Source organism: Pseudorca crassidens, chromosome 20 (assembly GCF_039906515.1).
Source record: "Pseudorca crassidens isolate mPseCra1 chromosome 20, mPseCra1.hap1, whole genome shotgun sequence".
NCBI classification, from domain to species: domain Eukaryota; kingdom Metazoa; phylum Chordata; class Mammalia; order Artiodactyla; family Delphinidae; genus Pseudorca; species Pseudorca crassidens.
The window spans coordinates 15430925-15431980 of record NC_090315.1 but is presented as its reverse complement, the minus strand read 5'-3'; positions in this window follow the sequence as shown (position 1 = coordinate 15431980).

Here is a 1056-nt window from a genome sequence, read left to right as displayed (position 1 = left end):
TGTTTGTTAATGTGCTTTTTTTAATGAGAAAGTTTTGTTTGTTTGTTTGTTTTTGTTTGCTTGGGTTTTTTTTTGCTATGGTACTAAGGGCCAAAGCAGGAGATACTACATACTAAGTACTTGTGCTTCAAAATGCACACCAAAAAATCCGTAGAACACACATACTAGAAAATTCTGGGAAGATGATATAGTAGAAACATCAGGAATCTGTCTCTCCACGTAGACAACAATTGCACTGCAGAATCTGTCTGGATGTAATGATTTTGGAACTGGAGTCTATTAAAGGCATGCAACTTAGAACTGAAGGCTTGGTTAATTTCAGGGATCTGTGCCCTAAAAATGGTAAATTTTATATGTGTATTTTATCACAATAAAAAATATTGGAAAAAACATTTAAATATTTATATTGGTTTTTATTGTACAGGTGTATTATGAATGATTAGTCTCTCCCTGTTTTTTATGTCCACATTTTGAGATACAGTATTCCCCCCTTCAGAGTGGTGGTGCTTTCCATGGTCACATACATTGTGAAATAATAAATGGAAATCTTCAGAAATAGACAATTCATGTCTTAAATTGTGTGCCTTTCTGAGTAGCGTGATGAAATTTCACACCACCTGCTCTGACCTAGTCTGGATACGAATCATCCCTTTATCCAGCATACCCTGCCTGTTAGACACTTAGTAGCCATCTCGAATCGAGAGTCACCGTATCACAGTGCTTGTGTTCAAGTATTAAGTAACCTTTATTTTACTTAATAATGGCCCCAAAATGCAAGAGTAATAATGCTGGCAGTTCAGATATACCACAAAGTGCTGCTTTCAAGTGAAAAGATTAAAATTTCCCACATAATAAGGAGAGAAATAAAATCATCTTCTGAGGCTGCTAAGATCTATAATAAGGACAAATTTTCCACGCATGAAACTGTGAAGAAGGAAAAAGAAATTCATGCTAGTTTTGTTGTTGTACCTCAAAGACAGAGACTGAACTGAAAGGAAAATGGAGACACAGACGCTGCAGACAAACGTTACAGCAACAGTGCATGATAAGCACTTA